General features: G+C 39.6%; 1 protein-coding gene across 2 annotated transcripts in view; it reads left to right on the forward strand.

Annotated features, from left to right (window-relative positions):
• Kiaa1328 (KIAA1328 ortholog) overlaps positions 1-6,000 on the forward strand; it is a 288,560-nt gene that overhangs the window by 278,520 nt on the left and 4,040 nt on the right. The gene's annotated exons all lie outside the window — the stretch shown is intronic.

The raw sequence follows: 6,000 nt of genomic DNA on the forward strand, positions 1-6,000 counted from the left end.
TCAATAAAACGTGTAGCAAGGTTATTGAGTAGGGAGACTAAGGGGAGAAATTAGGAAGCACTAGTTTGGATTCTTTTATATTTAATGATGTACTTTAAAGATAATTCGAAAAATGCCTGTAATCCTTCCATTGGAACCTCTACAGATTTTCTGTTTGCTTTCCACTCTTCTCTTTTGAAGGAAATTCACCTCATAATCTCCTTGTTGGAAAGGAAAATCAAGAACTTTTCAACTGTAACTTTTTGCATCATGCTTTCTTTCCTTTCCTGAGAATAACATTGATTTCTAAATGGAAACAGTGTGTTTCCCTTTGGGTTGCTGGGCCAGTGCCTTTCTGCAGCTCTTCCCATTCCTGTGCTGTGGAAACCCCCCAACAGATCAACTGGGTGACCTACTTCTGCCTGTGTATGTTACAAGCACGTGTAACTTCTGCTGCAGTGTTAGGGATAGGGCTAGTGTGTGTTGTTCACTGGTGCCTCTGTTAATTAAAACTTGTTTACTTGGATTGCATTGATACACTTAAAGCTTGGTTATTTGCCACTGAGATCTCTTTCATCAAAAAATACTGTATTTGTCCTTTTTCTCCCTGGGCAACTAGAAGTATGGATTGTCATTATATGATTAGCAAGCATATTTGTAATTATAACATTAATGTGGATATTCTGAGAAATCTGTTAGGTTCCGGCACTCCAGAATACAATCCTAAATCATTTTCAAAAGTGTCTGTAACAGACAAGCAAAACAATGAACACCTATAGACAATGTCAAATGTCTCCAGTGACAAAACCCTAATACCACAAGAAAGTTCTTTTCTCAAGGCATATACTTAAATCATTTTTAATTCAAATAAAAAAAATTATCAGGAGCTTTGGCTTCCAAGCAAGGTGGAGTAACAGGAACTAGATAAATTGTCTTCTCACCTGAGGAAACTAACACCAGGAGACATAACAATTATCAGACACTGTGTGTTAGCTTGCAAACAGTTCCACTAGGCTCCTCCCAGGGATCTAGCAACAGCTTACCTCATCATCTGCTTCCCGATGCAGATGTGGGCAGGCCCATGCCAGGTGTCCTCCTGATCCTTATATCAGATCTAGGCAACAGGACTGGTATAAAGGAAGTTTATTTGGGGAAAGGGATTGGAGTGGGGGCCTGGAGAAGGGGTAGAGGCAGACAGACAGGAGCAGAGCCTTGAGATCAGAGAAAGGGAGGAAGGGAAGGAGGGAGGGAGGGAGGGAGGGAGGAAGGGAGGGAGGGAAGGGAGGGAAGGGAAGGAGAGGGGAGGGAAGGGGAAGGGAGGAGAGGGGAGGAGGAAGAGGGCGAGGGAGAGGGAGAGAACTGAGGTGGTGAGGTAGTCCTTTTATATGCTGCCTGCCTGCAAATGGCAGCGGGTAATGGCAGATATTGTAAGCCATTACTAGGTCCCTTGGAGGAACCTAGTAGAATCACTTGTAAACTAACACTGTATATCAGAGCACAGAACAGTGCTCTGGAAGAAAAACAAATGAGGTTAGCCCTACAATTACATTTCAAGACCACAGCTCAGGAACTTCAGTGAAGCCAAACAAATTCTCTGAATTAAATCTAAGGAGACCTAGATGGCTAATGTTCATAGAGTAGCATGCTGAATAGGAGAAAGTTTTGTTTTGTTCTGTGGTGCAGTGAAGTGCAGTGCAATGTGGTATATGTTTAAAGCAAGAGCACTTTGAGCATCTGAAGCTGAGAAGAGCATGTTGGGAGCACTCCCGGAGTTAACTTAGGATGACTTCATCCTGACATCCTGTGTTACCCTCACCTAATCTTTTACTAGTTGAGAATGTTACCTTTGTTATTGGTGTTGATAACAAGTTCAGTGTTTCTTGTTTTAGTTGTCTTTTGTCCAATTGTTTCTGTACTGTATGATGGTCAATTTATAATGGTAGTATATCAACCATCTTTTATTATGATTCCTGTAAATTATCTGAACCTCTGTATTCTGAAAAAGGCTTACAAATATTGGAAGAAGTAGACATGCTCTGGGAAGGAGCAAACGTATGGTTGGGCTGATCACTGTTGGTGTTGTTGCTTTCATAATTCATAGCCAGTGCTACTACTTCTGCATTAGCTTCAGCACACGAGGTACAAACAGCTAGTTCAGTTAATCATCCTGCAGAGAATGTAACCAATGCCCCGAGCATACAAGAGGATTTGGATAGATGGTGAGAACAAAGAATTGACTCATTAAATGATAGACTGCAGATAATGGGAGATAAGGTAAAAGGAATGAAAGTCAGAAGCCATTTGGATTGTCTTTCTCACTACATATGGATTTGTATAACTCCAGAAGTCTATAAGGAGAGTCAGCATAATTGGACCAAAGTAAAAAGGCACCTTTAAGTTATATGGCATAATACTAATATTTCTTTAGATTTATTAGCCTGCATAAGGAGGTTATAAGTTTAAGAAACACAAAGCCTTTGTCTTTTGATGTTGCAACTGATATTCTGAAGAAGACTACAGACTGTTTTCCTTCATGGTCCTCATTTTCTTCCCTCCTATTGGGCAGGGCAGGGCTTGGCTTTACGGTCCTTTTTATGGCATGTCTATTACCTGTTCTTTTGAGAGAAACCAAAGCTGTTACAGATGTCAAAGTAGAGTTTTGTGAGTTGGAGCTCCAATGTCTTCCCTAGCAGAAGTTGGTGCTCAATGACTGGTAAGATCATACTGAAAACCTTCTCAACCTAAGACAGATCATCTACAAGATTATTCATGTGCCAATGATGGGTAAGGGATGTATTTTCGGATGGCAACCTAAGACAAGCACAACTTTCTGCTCCATGACTGATAAAGTGCCTCTTATAGATTAAATAAAAGGTGATAAGATTCTCTCAGAGGTGGATCAACCTAAGACAGGGCATGAATGGTAGGATTCATGTACTGATGCCTGGTAAAGTCCATACATCTTGAGGGGATGCCTAAGACAAGCACAGAATTTCTGTGCCAACAACTGAGACAGCTTCAGCTTGTATAGATAAAAAAGGGGGACATGTGGAGAGCACATCTGGACTTGTTTGACTGACTTCTTACTTGTAATTAATCATGAATGAGTCTGCTGACATCTTTTTTTTTTTTAGTTAATTAAGATGTGCATTTTATCCTGCCAAGTTCCTCCACATACACATATATCCCTAAGAGACTCTCCCAGCCAGAAGGAAATGGCCTTAGTCAAACATAGATATTGTATACCATAAATTCACCTTATAAGCATTTGTGGTCATTGTTTATCTTCCTGGAGTTGATGAACCTTTGTGTTGCTTGCCTTTAAAAAGGCACTGAGAGAATACCCTTGTTGCTGGCATGGTATTGACCAGCAGCCCTCCCTTATCTGTCTCCTCCATCTTCTTTCTGCCTTTCATATAATCATCCTCACTCCCCCCATGATGACTGACTGTCTGGCTCCAGCAGGAGCATAAATGGTCAGAGAGGCAAATTATTTATGATGTTTTTCTTTTAGCTTTTACGGCACAACTAATATTAGAGTTGGAGAGAGTGACAATGAATAAAGGCTAGTCAACCCTGTGGATAACTTGTGTGGAACAGCCAGAGACAAGAATATTTTCAAAATTGTTGAGATAACACTATTTCAGTACAACCTATAATGGAGTCTGATGAGCTACAGCTGATAGTATTTATGTTGAAGAAGAGAATTTACAGATCTTGTGAAAATGCAAGGCATTTAATTCATGGTATTCATTGTGTTGTTGAGAAGCAGCTACTGTAAGGGAAAACATTTGGATTTCCTGTGTGTTATTGAATCAGTAGTGCTGGTGGTGAAATTCCTTTGTTTTCTCAGATTTAACATCATCAGTTCTATGAATTTTTCTCAAGTAAAGGATAAATACCCTGACCTGTGACAGAGATTTAGCAATGATAAAGATTTTTTGTTTCCATTTTTTTGTTTGCTTGGTTTGTCATAATTTTGTGTAAATTCAGAACTGACACTCGATTTTTCCTAAAGGAAAAAAAATCTCCTTTAATAACTATTATAAAACATTGAATTATTTTGAGATTAGTATTTGCTACAGGTCTGATAGTGGTTCTAATAAATTCAACCAAAAAGTATAAGGGAAAGAAGTACGTTATATGTAAAGTGGCCTGTGGTGATATTTTCTAATGACTGCAAATCACATATTTTTGAAGGGGACAAAAGTAATTAAAGTAAAATAAAATGTCATAAAACAAAATGTTTATGAAATTATAGTCGTTTTGGAAGACCAGCTTTGAGATGGTGATACTTAAATAAAAACAACCATGGACAGAGAGAGCAAGAAAGATCTGGAAGACCCTCTTAAATAGAGACTACACCTCATGCAGGTTCAGGTAGGGATCAAGAATAACAGGGTTTTCTAAGATTTATTTCTATTATTTTTAATTATGTATATCTGTGCGTGCGTATGGATATGTGCAAATAAATGCAGATGCCTGCATTGGATTCCTCTGGAGCTGGAGTCATAGGGGGTTGTGAGCTGCTCCACATAGTTGCTTGAAATCCCTGTTGCACATCTGAATAAAACTATCAGGTATCAGTTACTGTATGATTCTGGAACTTAAGACCAGTGTTGTTTACCTACCTTTGGTAGACATTGACATGTAGATGCTTGCCATAAGAATGGATAAAATCACCTAAGAGATGGAAGCTAAGGATTGAATCCTGGCAGGATTGGTAATAAAAATGAAACTAAGAGAGGTTTAATGAAATTACAAAACATCAGAAAGGGGAAGAAAATCTCTGTCACCATGGTGATTCATCTTAACGGCCTATGGAGAAGTTCTTCTCATTTGGGGTAGTGAATGGAGAGATGCTTTTCATCAGGGCATCCTTGGAATAGCGCTTTTCATCATGGGCAACTAAGGGAGAGTGGTTTCTTATTGGGGTAGCCTGTGGGGAGGGGCTTCCCATCCAGAGCAGCCTATGGAATGAACCCAGAAATAATTTGTCTTTGTACTGTTCTAACACACCCTGTCAGACTGGCTCTAAAATTGGCAGTATGGAGCCAAGTCAAATCAGTATAGGCTGTGTCCTCTCTGAAGTTTTGTGCCTGCATCTTGTTAGATCAGGAGCAAGCAAATGGAAAGTAAGGCTCCAGTTATATCTAGCTTTATAGGAATAAAATTAGTTCCATATCAGCCCAGATCATGATGGGACTAGCAGAGCAGACCAAACAAACATTTTGCTCATCACTCTGCTCTAATGAAGCTCATAAAGTCAGCTATGTACCTAGAAAAGCTGGGAAAAATGGCACAGGCTCACTGCCATTCAGAAGCAATGGAATTCACATCTGCAGCTGACCAGACAGACCAATATGTTTCAAGGAATGGTATTTTGTAAATCTGGGAAAGGGATTTATAATATTATTCAGATACCAAACAGCCATAAGCCAAGCTAACCAACTTTATAGTCTCTACCATATTATTTCAACATACTGAACCACATTCATATAATGTGGGCTGATAATGACACTTGTTTTCTGGTACTTAATGTGATATCACATAGGAGGTGTAGTGGTTTGAATAAATGTGGCCCCTATAGACTCATGTGTTTGAATGCATGGCCAATAGAGAGGGGTGGCATTATTGAGAGATGTGGCCTTATTGGAGTAGGTATGGACTTACTGGATGAAGTATGTCACTGCTGGAGCAGGCTTTGAAATCTTATATATGCTCCATTTATGCCCAATGGGACAGTCCCCCTTTGAAGTCTACAGATAAGGATGTAGAACTCTCAGGTCTTTCTCTATCATCACATCTGCCTGGATGCTGCGATACTTCTATCATGGTGACAGTGCACTAAGCCTCTGAAGCTGTAAGCCAGCCCTGATTAAATGTTTTCCTTCATAAGAGTTGCCTTGGTCATGGTGCCTCTTCACAAACCCAAAGACAGGAATTAATTTGTATTTTGCTTAACAGCAGATCCATAAAAGTGGATATTGAAACTGGTAATAAGGACACATGCTCCACTAT

Source organism: Mus pahari, chromosome 15 (assembly GCF_900095145.1).
Source record: "Mus pahari chromosome 15, PAHARI_EIJ_v1.1, whole genome shotgun sequence".
Taxonomy (NCBI): domain Eukaryota; kingdom Metazoa; phylum Chordata; class Mammalia; order Rodentia; family Muridae; genus Mus; species Mus pahari.